This window comes from Lepidochelys kempii, chromosome 6, assembly GCF_965140265.1.
Source record: "Lepidochelys kempii isolate rLepKem1 chromosome 6, rLepKem1.hap2, whole genome shotgun sequence".
Taxonomy (NCBI): domain Eukaryota; kingdom Metazoa; phylum Chordata; order Testudines; family Cheloniidae; genus Lepidochelys; species Lepidochelys kempii.
This window is the reverse complement of record NC_133261.1, coordinates 61,487,374-61,502,728: the sequence shown is the minus strand read 5'-3', so window position 1 is coordinate 61,502,728 and position 15,355 is coordinate 61,487,374. Positions and strand designations below refer to the sequence as shown.

The 15,355-nt window shown below is 47.1% G+C and overlaps 1 protein-coding gene across 5 annotated transcripts in view; it reads left to right on the top strand.

The window, feature by feature from the left end:
• The window catches only part of PACSIN3 (protein kinase C and casein kinase substrate in neurons 3), a 38,970-nt gene that overhangs the window by 724 nt on the left and 22,891 nt on the right, over window positions 1-15,355 (top strand). The window contains exon 1 of one of the 5 annotated variants that reach the window (XM_073348246.1): window positions 2,758-2,875. The exons of the other annotated variants lie outside the window; for them this stretch is intronic. The gene's annotated coding sequence lies outside the window, so the exon portion shown is untranslated. Of the gene's footprint in view, window positions 1-2,757; window positions 2,876-15,355 lie in introns of those variants that run through there. 5 annotated transcript variants of the gene reach the window in all.

Here is a 15,355-nt window from a genome sequence, read left to right as displayed (position 1 = left end):
TGAAACCCCCCACCCCTTGGCAGGGACTTCGCTCTCCTCCGCTAGGCTGGGCTATGGGCCGCTGGTATGTGCGCCGCAGGCTCTCCAGTTATTGCTGTGCTCTGGGGACTGGAGCCCCGCCATCCCCTCTGCGGGAGCGGGCTGGGAGCGGTGCCCTGTTAGTGTCCGGCCCCAAGGGTGCCCCGTTAGGGGGTCAGCTGCCATGAGACGGGTATAATGAGGGTGACCAAATAGCAAGTGGAAAAATCAGTACAGGGGTGAAGTGGGGGAAATAGGCGCCTATATAAGACAAAACCTGGAATATTGGGGCTCTCCCTATAAAATCAGGACATCTGTCACCGAGCTCTAATAGAAGCATTTTCCAAGAGGTTAGGTAGAGACCTCACGCTGATCTGCCCTTACAGCCCAGCTGCTGAGGCAACCCACCCCATCGCCTGTTCTCTGGGTTGGGGTCTCAGACACCCCCCCACACGCACCTCAGCTCCTGGGCTCAGAACTAGCTTGTCCACATCTGAACAAGTTTCTCCAGAACCTCCCTTAATGCCTGCACTCCTACTCAGTCCCCTGCTCCCATCTCTTTTCCCCGGAGACTCCTAGGGTGGGTTCTCTGTGGGACCGCACTCCCTTCTGTTTGGAGCAGGCTTCTCTCCTTTACAGCCAGGGAAGGGGCGGGGGAGAAAGGGACAGGGCCCCTTTGTGAAGACCATGCGGAGTTGCTTCCCACACTGAAACTGGAGCTGCAGGCCCTGGAGCCTGGCAGAGCCTCTGTTAAAGGGATAGGTTTCAGAATGGTAGCCTTGTTAGTTTGTATCAGCAGAAAGAACGAGGAGTACTTGCAGCACCTTAGAGACTAACACATTTATTTGAGCATAAGCTTTCAGGGCTAAAGCCCACTTCATCAGATGCATGCAGTGGAAAATACCGTAGGAAGATATACATATATACACACAGAGAACATCTTCCTACGGTATCTTCCACTGCATGCATCTGATGAAGTGGGCTTTAGCCCACGAAAGCTTATGCTCAAATAAATGTGTTAGTCTCTAAGGTGCCGCAAGTACTCCTCGTTCTTTTTGTTAAAGGGATAGGCACCCTTCTGCTGCCCTTTGCCAACTGGACTGTGCGGAGGTACTATCATGGTACTGACACCTCTATCCTGTCCAACTAGTTGCTTCTAGTCTCCTAAGAAAAATGTATTCAAACTGCAGCAGACCACCTAGATCCCATTCAGTCCTTAGCCCAACTCCCACTGGAGTGTCTGGGGCGGTGTCCATGGAAATAGGGACTCCTATATCCAATCCCAAAACAAATAGGCCTCTTCAGTATGCTATCCATTCCTCAAGTCCAGCTGGACCATTTGGTTTTCTGCCCCTTCTTAGGCATCAGCTGGGGACATCCTCCTCATATTGTAAATTCCTGACTCCCAGAGCTGAGGGTGACAAGTTAGAATTATGTGCTGCAGAAACTTCCACGACTCCTGTCCTTGCTTAACTGTGGCCACTGATCTTGCATTTGGGCTTTCTAGGGCTGAGGAGTGGATATGTGGTGGTGGGGAGGCTGAGAAATATTTATTTTGGAGGAGTAAGAGGAGCAGTTCTTCACAACCTACCTGTTTTTACTATCTGGTAACTGCATAAAACCCCTGGGACTATCCTCTCCTCTTTAGCGCATCAACACATATGGAATGTTGGTGTACTGGGTGCTCACCACCAGATTTTGTGTTGCCTTGAGAGCACAGACCATCCATGGCTTGTCCTTACCTGTGGCAGAAGGGGTCAGACTCCTCAGCAGAAACAGCAACAAGTGCAGGTATCCTGGCCCAAATGCTTTAACCAGTTTGTCCACTTTCTGTGCCAACTATGTGGTTTTTTTTGTTTTTTGTTTTTTTGCCTGTTGCACTTCCCAAGCTCGGAGACCTTTTTTGTTGGGGGAGGTGAACTTTAGTACTTGTTCTCTGAAATTCCCCCTGAGCTCCTGAGCATCCTTTTCTCTCCCTCCCCTGCCCTAAAAACAAAAATAAATCTCTACCCCAAACAGAGGTTTTCTGCCTTCCAAAACAGAAGCCAAACTAGAGACTCAATGAAGCTCATTAGGAACTATTCCACTGCCAATCTAATGAAGGTACTATTATAAGTTGCATACAAAACCCTAACATTCTTCCACCCCACTCTGGAATTAAAATGTAGCTGAGAAGTAGTTAAGTCTTACAAAGAGCTCAGATACTTTTCTGTTTGTAATAGGAATACTCTCTGCAGAGCAGTTTCAAGTGCTAAAATTACTAGAGCACTGGATTCTTCTGTCTCTGGGTGTGAGCTGATCTCTGGGTGGGGTCAAAATGGAATTCCTTCCAGTGCATTTCACAACTAGGTACACCATGTGTCAAAGGATTACCTGACTATGAAGCATCAGACATTCTTCACTGACAAACTATCACCTAGAAGATAAACCAACAGTCTGTTTTTGTTTTGGCAACTCCTTTATTCCTAATATCTACTTCAGCAGAAGAGATTGTTCCCTGAACCATCCTCTTGTCTTCTTCCAAGCAAAAGTTTGAGGAAAAAGATAAATGTGGGAGTGACTGGCCTGCTGTTCTCCCCACTCTGTGCCTGCTGAGACTTTTACCTAAGAGCTTGCTCCTGTCTGTGGCTTGTCTGCACTTGTTCTTGTGAAGATTGTTTCCTTCCTTTCCTATGCAGTTAAGAGAGGCCTAACATCTCTGAGAGCCAAGCATAGGGTTGACCTCTCTTGCCCACTTAGGACTCCATTATGCAGTGCCAGCAAGTGAATGGTTTGCCAGGATTTAAGATGGGATGGACTACACAGGATTGTGGACTCCGTCAACGCAGTACAGAACTCCGGGGCAGGTTGTTGGCTGGTGAGTGGCCATTAGTGTTTTACGTATCCAAGCCATACAAGTGTGAAAACATTTTCAGTGAATGGAATCCCCTCATTGGGAAATGTCATGTCTGGTGTTCCTAGTGAAGATTCAGAGCCTTGTGTCTTGTGCAAGAGCAGCTAAAATCCTGTGTGCTGGGTCTGGATGGACACAGGCTCCAAATTCTACTTCCTTACTCAAGGTTGTCATACCATCTGATACTGTCTGCCTAAACAATAATGGTGATGAATAATCCCAGAAAGAAGGGCAGGGCAGGACTTTAGTATTTACAGAAGTGGACCTTTCTGAATAAATCATTTATTACTGCTTACAGAATGGTGAGTGTACATGGCACCATAAAGGGGGAACTGTGCAGACAGAAAAAGACTGCTCCCAAAAAATCTTAGTCTAAAGGCCTTCACAATAGGATACAAAACCGAATAAGAAGGGTGTCTAGTGAGTTGTGTGTCTGGAAGTCTTTATAAAAAATGTGACTTTAGGAGCCTCTTTAGAGGAGAGGAAGGAGGCTGGTGTGCTTGAATTAAGAAGCTGTTGCAGGATGTCTAACTGCTCTACACCCTTCTGCAACACACTTGTTCTCCTAATGGAATGTCCTAAATGCTGCCTGTCTTTCTGTGCTGGTGAAGTTACTGCACTTATAAAGGGATAGTCCTCATGCTGCAGAGAGTTTAGTGTATTCATTCCTGTGATTAGTCAGCTTTGTTTCACTGATTGGTACAATAGTTTCAAGCTCCCTAGAGTTGTGGGCTGAGGCAGCATATGTTACTGGCCTCCTAATCATATTTTTGTCCTGTAATAGTTCCTTCTCTCCATGAATTGCACTAATGGATTGAACCTCCCAGACTCTTGGGAGGCAGAGTATTATCTAGTAGGTGCCACTGGGGTATTGTAATCTGCCAAAGGTGACCTGCAAGAGACTCCTGAGAGGATTTAAAAACTCCTTTAGCCTTAGAAACATCAAGCATATCAAATCTGACTTCCTGGTTCACCTTGGTCTCCTTGGAGATCAGAGGATGTTTATTTTCAGTTCATGCATCTTAATTGAAGCAGTAGGGGTGTTTTTAAATATCTAATAGATGCCCTTTTCCAAATACTAGTCCTTGAAGTTGTTAATGAACCACCCTCTTCTTCCCCACAACTTAAAAAAAAATCCTTTCCCTCAACCTTTCTGTTGCTCAGTTTTCTCTCGACTCTTGTGATGTCATTTATTTCTCTAGTCTTCCAATCACCACAGAGTCTTCAGGGCAGATGAGTTAAATTTCAACTCTTAAACACACAAATCAGGGAACTTCTGGGGCAAAAAAATTCCCAGGCCACTTAATTGATTAGAAAGAAGCAGAAAGGGATAGTTCCAATGTTCTCTTCCTTTTCAGGTCCTCTTTAACACTTTTTGTGATGCCCATACTAACTGATGCTCTTCTGTATCTTTTCCCTTAACTCTCCTGAGGTTTGGGGTTGTGCCTGAGAAACCGAGCTGATGCTATGCATAAGCAGACTTAGGCTATGTTTACACTGACAACTGAATGACAAAACTTTTGTCCTTCAGAAGTGTCAGCGCTCCCCGCCCCAAGACAAAAGTTTTGCCAACAACAAGCGCTGGTGTGAACAGCACTCTCCTGCCGACAAAGCTAACGCCGCTTGTTGGGAATGGAAGTTTTTTGTCAGGCGAGCTGACAAACGGGCTACATTGTGAGTCTTTTAGCAGCTCGGCTGTAGTGACACAGCTGTGTCTCTAAAAACTGCATAGTGTAGATATAGCCTAAGCAATTGCTTAGGTCCCTGAGCAGCTCAAGGGGGGCCCCCATTTGCTTTTTAGTGTGTTTTTGGGGGCCCAAAAATATTCCTGCTTATGACCCCCAATGGGCTGGCACCCCCCCGCCGAGGAAAAAAGATCAGGACATACATCTAATTGAGCTCCAATCCAGACTAGATTAGAATGCCCTGTATGCTCTGCCAGAGGAGAGTTTGCTTTCCCCTCCCCCCTTTAGAGGTTTAAAAACAAACCTGACACTGCCTCAACCATAGTCAGCTACAAACCCTTCAAACTGCATGCCTCCCTCATTAAGTTATCCCTTTGTAGTTGGCCAGTATCTTTCATAGTGGTACCTTCTTTTTCAGGGTAGGCCCAGTCAGAGGTGATGCCAAACTCTACCTATTTCTTCCTGAGGGGGCTCCTCAGAGGCCAACGGTGGATATCTGAGTGGGTATCTCTGGCAATGGCACCATTATCTCATTTTTTCATGTAGCCTCCCCCCTAGGAGACTGTCACTGAGCCAATGCCTTATCCATGTTCCTTGTCAAGATACTAAAAGCACTGAGATCTGTTTTCTACATTTCTGAGAAATTGGGTGTGGAGTAGAACAGAGGTTCTCAGGACAAATTATTTGGTGGCCTTAGGGTGCGGCCACCAACTTTTGCTTGTGGCCGCTCTCACACTTTTTCCTAAAATACTCAATTAGCTTTAGGAAAAACAAATAAATATGCACATATACATGTCCAAATCATTGTAATTTATTTATTACTAGCTAGGAAGTCTGCTGTGAAAAGTGATACTTGTATGTTTGTTAATATCACTTTTCACAGCAGACTTACGCAGCACTGGGAAGTGTGGGGACAAAGTAAGCCCTAGATGGGGGATAGGGGGAGGTGCCAGAGGCAATGGGGTGGGGCAGAGCCTGAAACCCCGGGGCTGGAGCCCAAAGCCTTGCAGCCAGAGCCTGCTTTTTTGCCACTGCCGAGCTGAAGCCCAAATCCTGAGCCCCACCCCCCGTTGGAAAGATGGGGAACTTACTGGCTGCCCAACCCTTGCTGGAAGCTCAAGCAACCAACACCAAGACAGTGCATCCAGGAGCACCGGGGTGGGGGCAGGGCTGCTGCTCCCCCACAATCACACCCCAGGAGGCTGTGGCTACAAGAAAAGCCCCTGGTGGCCACATGCAGCCACGGTGGCCGCATTTGAGAAACACTGGAGTAGAACACCATGGTACCAGCTAGCAGGGGTCTGGTTCTGTAGGCAACAAAAGGAATAAGTGGGATCTCAGGATGTCCCAGCCTCTCCTGGTGGACTGGTTTGCTGGGAACCTATCTAACTTTTCACCCCCTGTAAGTAAACTTTTTAGCCTAGAGGATTAGAAAGCCAGCTGGGTCACTGCAGGCAGCATACAAGCTGATGGAGTTTCCAGTCACCCACTAGCTGGCAGTGATTATTATGACGTTGCACTCCATATGTTTTATGGAAATATGCTTATGAGTATGAATATGATGTAACTGGAATATGCTTTATGCAAAAGGTCTCTTGTAAGGTATCATAACAAAGGTTATAAGCTACTGAATATATTCCTCCTATTTGTATGCATGTATCCTTGTCTCTGAAGCTAGAAATATGAAGTAAAACTCTGAGGTCCTATTGTAATTATGCAAAGTGTGGGCCATTAATGGTGGTTTAAAATCTTGATGGCTCCCATTGGCCCAGACAATGGTCATAAATGGTTTATTTACCTGAAAACCTTCCTGTGGGCCAATCCAGGAAGAATGGAGACTAGGGGGTCTTACAGTGACATGTGACCATGTCACATGATGCTGGAATCCATCTTAATCCTTGTACTTTTCCATTGTGCTTGTCCCCACCCCATCAGACAAGAGTCCCACCTTGTGCCAAAGCTATAAAAGGGAGTGGAGCAGGACAAAGGGGTCTGCCAGTCATGAGAGAACCCCTTCTCACCACCTGAGATGTGGGCTGGAACTAACAAGGACTGTACCAGCAGAAAGGATAGGGCCCAGATTAGGAAGGAGACTAGTCTGTGAAAGAAGCTTATTGGAACATCTCTAAGAGTGAGATATTACCTGTAACCAGTTTCTTAATGTATTAAGCTCATGCTCAAATAAATTGGTTAGTCTCTAAGGTGCCACAAGTACTCCTTTTCTTTTTGCTTAGACTTGTGTGTTTTCTGCTTTATTTTGCTTGGTGACTTACTTTTGTTCTGTCATTAGTTAAACCACAATTTATGAATTTACCCTATATAAGCTTTATACAGAGTAAAATGGATTTATTTGGGGTTTGGATCCCATTGGTGTCTGGGTGCTGGAAACTGGTAACCTGCTGAGCTGTTTTCAGTTAAGTCTGCAGCTTTGGGGGTGTGGACCAGACCTTAGGCCTGTGTTGCAGTAGGCTATCATGTCTGGCTCAACAAGACAGGGTTCTGGAAGTCCCAAGCTGGCTTAGAGGTAATTTCAGCACGTCAGATGACCATCCCAAGTGGGTCTCTGTGACCTAACCCGTGACAATGATATCAATGGTCTTGAGTTTAATTCTGCCTCTCCCACTGATCTGTGTGACTGCCCTAGTCAAATCGCCTCTTTACTCTGCAGATGGAGATAGTACTTGCTTTCCACACAGGAGTGCTGTGGGTACTGGTGAACTTGTATGCCACATTTACAGGTGGCTGAAAAATGGGGCTTGGCAACTTTCTTTTTTGTGCTGCCTCTTCTAAAGCAGAACCCTTCCTGTTGGTGTGCATGGGGATGTGGCCCTTGCTGTGTAGAGCTCAGAGGTGGGGCTTTCTGCATGCTTTTTGATAAGAGCCTTATGGAGGGTTGGGAGATGTGTCATAGCACATTTCTCATTTACAAAACAGTTAACTTTAGGCACTCCTGGATTCATTTCCATCTTTGTTTGGTCCTCTGGTATTTTCAGTGTGCTCTTTGCTCTGTCCTTGCTAGTGCTAGCCTTGCTAGAGGGGCCTGCTCCGCAGGCCTGGGCGAAAAAGCCTGGTGTTGGCTTTGAGTGGACTGGAGGGTGCTGTGCCAGTGATCACAGAGCCTCGGAGATATATATACACACAGATGCTCACAGAACCTGTCTTTTTCAACTCCACTGTGTGCTGTGTCGCCTTCCAAATGGAGGTGTCTGGGCTTATGAACTGGACTAGTGAGCGCTTTCCAGAGAGGAAGTACTCTAGTCTTACTGAGAAGTAAGAAGGGTCAAGGTGGCTCCATCCCAAATGCAAAGAGAAAACTGGTCTCTCCAGCTGTGGGATGGAGGCTTGTTCAGAAAGCCAAGCAGAAAAAGCTTGGATTGTACTAGAGCTTCCCAGTGTCCTGCTGGCATGTCAGGCTGGGCACTGAAAAACAAGGGCAAGATTCTCTGCTCTGGGAGATGGGCTGGGAGGGAAGAAGCCACATTTCGATGATGCTAAACAGCTGAAATATCTTCCTGAAGTGTGTGCTTCTCAGAGATGTCTGTCCCATTCCCCTGTGTCTATTCTGATAGTTAGGAATCTGCGGTGGATGGTGACACCTGGGATTTAAATTGATGTTTACCCTTCAGGCTGAAGACTCTATTTCGAAAAGGTCATTGGGCCACTATAGATACTTTAAATGGGGAGGCAGATTCTATTCCTTGTTTCACTCCCTTTGCACTGTTCAGGCAGCATGAAGATAGCAAATAACCCTTCTGACCTCCCTGAATGGAGCTCAGTGTAACAATCTTGGTAGGAGGAACATGAGAGTTTGAGTATTTAAAAAAAAAAAAAAAAAATTAGCCCAGTTGCTAGGGGCTGCCCCTGCTCAACCCTGCTGCCTAGGCACACTTTAGGGAGTACAACCCTATAAATGCTCCTAAAGGGCTAGTGAAGATCTCAAGGGGCAGAGCAGTGCTGAGGAAGTTAAATTGGCTCTTCCCATGGGATGGAAGATGTTGTTATGAAAGCTTTTTGTTTGTTGGGTGTTCTCCCCACTCCTTAAACAAAATATGCTCCTTTTTGGCATGCATGATCTCCAAGACACTATCAGCTCTGCAGAATGGTGCTGTGTGTAGCTGTTGGTCTATAGTCTTGCCTGTTTGTATGGCTCTGAACTCTGTCTCACCCCAACAGTTGCCTTTCATGTTGCTTAGATTTTCCTCTCCGAGGAAGTAATTGAGTAAACTAGTTCTGGTGCCAAAAGTGTGAACAATGAACCTGCACATCATCAAAGCAGAGGAACTGACCACAACGTTAGTAAAGCCACCAGGGTGTGTGACCCCTCGCCCCGCCCTTCATTCCCTCTCCCTCTTTATACCAGCTCATATCCCCCCCCAGAATGAGAAATCCCAGTTTCAATCCTGTCTTGTGATCCTGCGTTTCTTTAGGGGTTGTCCTGTGCTCTCTACCTTTCTGTAACCTGCAGAGGAGAAAATAGAACTCTGAGTTGTGCCGGGAACCAGGTGAACTTCAGGAAAACCTTGGTGTTTTGACCTCTTTCTTCCAGGCTGTTGTCTCCATTGTGTGAATGTTTGAGAGAAAGGTGCACTTCAGTGAAAAACACACAGGTAGTAAAATCAGGTGGTGCCAGGCAAAGCCAATCCCCTCCATGATGTAATTGCTGATAATAGGAGGCGCAGTGCGTAAAGGCTCTCTGAATTTGTTAGGGCGTGACACAGTCACAGACTTGGCCTGAACAACAAAGTAATCCCTAATGATAAAACCTCCAAGTGGCAACTCAAATGACAAATCAGTGTAATGAGAAGCAAATGGAAATAGTTATTACTTGGAGGATGTAGTAGAGGTTACTTGCATACATGGATGATATAAAACTGAGGTTATGGGGCTGAGAGTGGATTAACGTGCAGTGAAATTTCCACATTGAAGAAATGGGCAAAAAAGACTTGAGTCCATTTTAAATAACTGTGTGAAGTCTAATGAAGACTGAAATGCCCAGATCTAGAATGGGACTAACCAGGCAGTGGTTGTTGTGGAGGATTATTTGAATATAGTCTGTGTGCATAAGGCTTTTCAGTACATAAAGATCCAGTCCTTGCCCTGATGGTCTAGCAAGGTGACTCCATCTCAGTGGAACATTTGCCTTCTGGAATGAATAGGAGTTTCCAATGTAAAAGCAACTACAAATTATTCTGCTCTACCTGGCACTTGTCAAGCCTAGACTGGAGCACTCGGCTCAGTTTGGAGTACCTCAGTTCATAAAACAACATGAACAAACTGGAGAGTTCGTAGAGCAGTATCACCAAGGATAAGCTTTTTATTCAAGGGCTGTATGGAAGTGGGCAGATGCTGCTCACCCTGGTGGTCAGAAGAGATCCCTTTACTGCTCTTAGGGAGCTCTGTTACAACATTATCCTCATTAGTCAGTGAGTGTGGACAAGCCCATGGATTTGTGCTATAGTAGGAGAAACGTAGGTTAAATATTGTTGGGGGGGAACGCTCTGGAGCAGGAGCCAGTTGCCAAGGGGGAGAGTGACAACCTTTCCTGGAGCTAGTCAGGGTTTGGTTAGACACCCGCCTCGGATAGTTTGCAGATGAAATCACTCCTGTCACAATACAGAGAGACGGAAGATAACTCACTTGAGATCCCTTCCAGCTGAAATGAGTTTAGAGGCTGGCATGAATTCACTGGCAAGTTTGATGCTAGCTGACCCTGATTGGTAGGGGTGGGAAATGCATGGGATAGAAGCAAACAGCTAATTGTCTCTTTAGCTCAAACAGTGTGGTTGCATGCATGGAGGGTTATTTGATATGAGCGAAACCCACTCACAGTCAGAGAGGGGGGAAAACAGGTCGTGGGTGGCATCTGGGAAGCAGCATGACTGAGTGGTGAATGTAGATGTGGGGCAGAAACCATGCTATTTATGGTGCTATGAAAGTAGGGAGATGATAGTGCAGCTCTTTGAAGCCTTGATGGCACAGTTCTGACTGAGCTCCACTTTGCAGATGCCCACCAGGCAGCTGTGTTTGGGACCGCGTACTGGATCTGTGTGCTTCTAAGGTCCCCTCAGTCTGGGCAGGGTCTAGCCATAGCCTTTTACTCTAGCCTTGTGGGAACACTTTCCAGGTGCAGACTCTATCTGGTACCTCTTTTTTTTTTTTTTTTTTTTTTTTTTTTAGGGAATGAGACCTTATGGGCAAGCTGCCCTGGTCCTCCAAGACACCCCAGTTGCTCAAGCACATCCTCCCCAGAGTTCCACCCTCATGGCTACTCTGGTTTAGAAATTACTCTGTAGAGTCTGTGTTACTGCTTCAGCATATCCTGTGTCCCTGAAGGGTGAAACTATAAACCAATCATACTTCTGTTATAGACAACAGGAGATCTGCGGAAAAAATAATAAACACCTGTACACAGTTCCCTCCCTCAATCCTCACTACGTTCTTTGGTTTTGGTAGTGCCTTCAGGGGCTGCAGGTCCCTCTGCCTGGACCCCACTCTGGTCCTGTCTTCTCTTCCTGGTCATGGATTCTCCCCTGACTCTTGCAGCAAGCTGTTTTAGGGGTTCTCAAACTTCATTACATTGCGACCCCTTTCTGACAATAAAAATTACTACATGAACTGGGGGGCAAAGCTCAAGGCCTGGAGCCAAAGCCCTCGGGCTTCATCTTTAGGTCTGGGCCCGAGAAAGTCTAATGCCAGTCCTGGCGATCCTATTAAAATTGGGTCATGACCCACTTTGGGGTCTCAACCCACAGTTTGAGAACCCCTGCTTTAGCTTGTTCGGGTTAGACAGTCAAAAGGCTCCCCTGCTCAGCAAACATACCCCTGTTTTTAAAGTAATAACCCCTGTTTTTAACAGCCGCTTTTAACACCTCTTGTCAGGTTTTTCCTTTCAGCTGGGGATTTTCAGTTGCTCCAACCCTACCCCACCCCGCTCCAGACAGTTTGGGAAGGACTATTTTCGCCCAGACTCCAGCCCTCCTGTTCTAGGCAGCTTCCATCTGAATGGAAGACCATTCAGATTAATGACTGTTAACTGTTGCATCTCCCTCACCCTGGTTGGGGAGATAAATTTAAAAAAAACTGTGTGAGCAAATGGCTGAGTCAATATACACTGCAGCATTCAATGACAGAGAAATTTCAAAAAGTCAACCAAAATTCATAAATTTTACACAGACAAATTTCCCAAACTGTCACACCTGACATGGCTGCCCCTGGAATAACTGGTGCAGCTCTTGTCTCCACAACTCAGGAAAGCTGTGGAAAAGGCAAAAGTACCACAAATCCAACCCAAGGATAGCAGGAGAGACTGAGACCAAGACCTTGTCTATACTACCACTTTACATTGCTGAAACTTGCATTGCTCAGGGGGCAGTTCACACACTCAGTGCTTTTACTCTTGCCTCACGGGGGTGGTTGTTTTTTGGGGGTGTTTTTTTTTTTTTTTACAGCTCTGGGAGAGCTCTCTCCCAGTGCTGGTGCCACGACTACACAGCCAGGTTAAAGCGCAGCCTATGTCTGCATAACTTACGTCACTCAGGGGTGTGAAACCCCCCATCCCCCACCCCCAAGTCACATAAGTTACACTGACCTAAGCGCTCCTGTGCACACCACTGTGTGGGTGGGGGAGCTTCTCCTGCCAACCCAGCTTCTGCCACTTGCGGAGGTGGCTTTATTATGCTAAGGGGAGAGCTTTTTCCTCATCTTCATCAGACATGCTGTGGCACAGCTATATCAGTACAGCTGCGCCACTGAAGCGCTGTATGTTTAGCCCTGGTCCACACAATGAGTTTAGGTCGAATTTACCAGCATTAGATCGATTTAACCCTGCCCCTATCCACATGACGAAGCCATTTTTGTCGACTTAAAGGGCTCTTAAAATCTATTTCTGTACTCCTCCCCGAAGAGGGGATTAGCGCTGAAATCGACATCACTGGGTCAAATTTGGGATAGTGTGGACGCAATTCAATGGTATTGGCCTCCGGGAGCTCTCCCAGTGCTCCATTGTGGCCACTCTGGACAGCACTTTCAACTCAGATGCACTAGCCAGGTACACAGGAAAAGCCCTGGGAACTTTTGAATTCCATTTCCTGTTTGGCCAGCGTGGTGACCTCATCAGCACAGGTGACCATGCAGTCCCAGAATCGCAAAAGAGCTCCAGCATGGACTAGAGCGGGAGGTACTGGATCTGATCACTGTATCGGGAGATGAATCTGTGCAGGCAGAACTCTGTTCCAAAAGACGAAATGCCAGTATATTTGCCAAAATCTCCAAGGACATGATGGACAGAGGCTACAACAGGGACCCGCAGCAGTTCCACATGAAAATTAAGGAGCTCAGGCAAGCCTACCAAAGAGACAAACGGCTGCTCTGGGTCAGAGCCCCAGACATGCCGCTTCTATGATGAGCTGCATGCAATTCTAGGGAGCGCCCCTACCGCTACCCCACCCTTGTCCATGGACACCTGCAAGGGGGGAGTCTCACACAACAGGCATGAGAATTTTGGGGATGAGGAGGAGGACAGCGTGCAGCAGGCAAGCGGGGAATCCCTTCTCCCCGACAGCCAGGAACTGTTCATCACCCTGGAGCCAATACCCTACCAAGGAGGGCTCCCGGACCTTGAAGGCGGAGAAGGCACCTCTGGTGAGTAAATATAATATAAATATAAATAAATATATTTGTAAATATAATAAATGGTTTAAAAGCAAGCGTGTTTAATGATTGATTTGCCCTGAAGACTTGGGATGCATTCGCGGCCAGTACAGCCCCTCCTTTTAAATGGCCAACCCAATGGGTGCTTGGTATGGGAAAGGAGGGTGCTGCTGTTTGAAACCATTCCCACATGTTGTGAAGGTTGAAGAAGCCGAAAGACTGTGGCTTACCATGGCTGCCTGCAAGCTGAATTCTGTTGCCCGGCCCAGCATGTGTGATCTCTCTCGCCAAACCGGCAGGCCCTCAATATAGGAGGCAAAATGTGACCTTGTACTGAAAGCACATGTGCTATGTAATGTTAACAGGTTGGTTCACCGTGAAAGAGTCTACCCATTGTTCTCTAAACTGTGTCTTTTTAAATACTACTCTCCCTTTTTTTTTTTTTTCCTCCCGCAGCTGCAAATGTTTCAACACACCCTCTATCATCTCCATCCCAGAGGCTAGCACAGATAAGAAGGTGGAAAAAACTGCACTCGCGATGAAATGTTCTCTGACCAAGATAAAGGTGGCGGCAGCATGATGAGAGGAGGCAGGATGCAATGCTGAGGCTACTGGGGGATCAAACTGATACACTCTGGCATCTGGTAGAGCTGCAGGAAAGGCAGCAGGAGCACAGACCGTCACTGCAGCCCCTGTGTAAGCCTGCCCTCCTCCCCAAGTTCCATAGCCTCCTCACCCAGATGCCCAAGAACTTGGGGGCGGCCCTCCAGGCACCCAACCACTCCACCCCAGAGGACTGCCCAAGCAACAGAAGGCTGGCATTCAATAAGTTTTGAAGTGCAGTGTGGCCTTGTCCTTCCCTCCTCTCCCACGCCTCCCAGGCTACCTTGGCAGTTATCCCACTATTTGTGCGATTGAATTAATAAAGAATGCATGATTTTGAAACAACAATGACTTTATTGCCTCTGCAAGCGGTGATTGAAGAGGGGAGGGCGGCTGGCTTACAGGGAAGTAGAGTGAATCAAGGGAGCGGGTTTTCATCAAGGAGAAACAAACAGAACTCTCACACCATAGCCTGGCCAGTCATGAAACTGGTTTTCAAAGCTTCTCTGATGCACAGCATGCCCTGCTGTGCTCTTCTAATAGCCCTGGTGTCTGGCTGCATGTAATCAGTGGCCAGACGATTTGCCTCAACCTCCCACCGCACCATAAACATCTCCCCCTTTCTCTCACAGATATTGTGGAGCACACAGCAAGCAGTAATAACAATGGGAATATTGGTTTCTCTGAGGTCTAACTGGGTAGTAAACTGCACCAGCGCGCTTTTATATGTCCATGTGCACATTCTGCACTTGCTCAGCCTATAGTTGAACAGCTCCTGACTACTGTCCAGGGTGCCTGTGTACGGCTTCATGAGCTATGGCATTAAGGGGTAGGCTGGGTCCCCAAGGATAACTATAGGCATTTCAACATCCCCAACAGTTACTTCCCAGACCAGAAAATAAGTCCCTTCCTTCAGCCGTTTAAACAGACCAGAGTTCCTGAAGATGCGAGCGTCATGTACCTTTCCCGGCCATCTCACATTGATGTTGGTGAAACGTCCCTTGTGATCCACCAGTGCTTGCAACACCATTCAAAAGTACCCCTTGCAGTTTATGTACTGGCTGCCAAGGTAGTCCGGTCCCAAGCTAGGGATATGTTTTCCACCTATCACCCCACCACAGTTAGGGAACACCATTGCAGCAAAGCCATCCACTATGACCTGAACATTTCCCAGAGTCACTACCCTTGATAGCAGCAGCTCAGTGATTGCGTTGGCTACTTGGATCACAGCAGCCCCCACAGTAGATTTTACCCACTCCAAATTGATTCCCGACTAACTGGTAGCTGTCTGGCGTTGCAAGCTTCCAGAGGGCTATCGCCACTTGCTTCTGAACTATAAGAGCTGCCCTCATCTTGGTATTCTTGCACTTCAAGGCAGGGGAAAGCAAGTCACAAAGTTACATGAAAGTGCCCTTACGCATGCGAAAGTTTCGCAGCCACTGGGAATCATCCCAGACCTGCAACACTATGTGGTCCCACCAGTCTGTGCTTGTTTCCCGGGCTCAGA